Raw genomic sequence first — 237 nt, forward strand, 5'->3', positions numbered from 1 at the left:
TATATATATATATATATATATATATATATATGTATATATATATATAACAACAGGGGGGGCTGTGCGGGCTGCTGCATGCAGCGGGGTGTATTGTGTGTGGTGTTGCTGCGTTTTATATTAAATAAAACAAAATGAAAAAAATAAAAAAAAATAAATTAAATAAATTAAATAAATAAATTAATATAAATAAAAAAAAAAAAAAAAAAAAAAAAAAAAAAAAAAAAAAAAAAAAAAAAA

The sequence above is a fragment of the Eimeria mitis genome, genomic scaffold, assembly GCF_000499745.2.
Source record: "Eimeria mitis Houghton genomic scaffold, Emh_scaff5661, whole genome shotgun sequence".
NCBI classification, from domain to species: Eukaryota; Apicomplexa; class Conoidasida; order Eucoccidiorida; family Eimeriidae; genus Eimeria; species Eimeria mitis.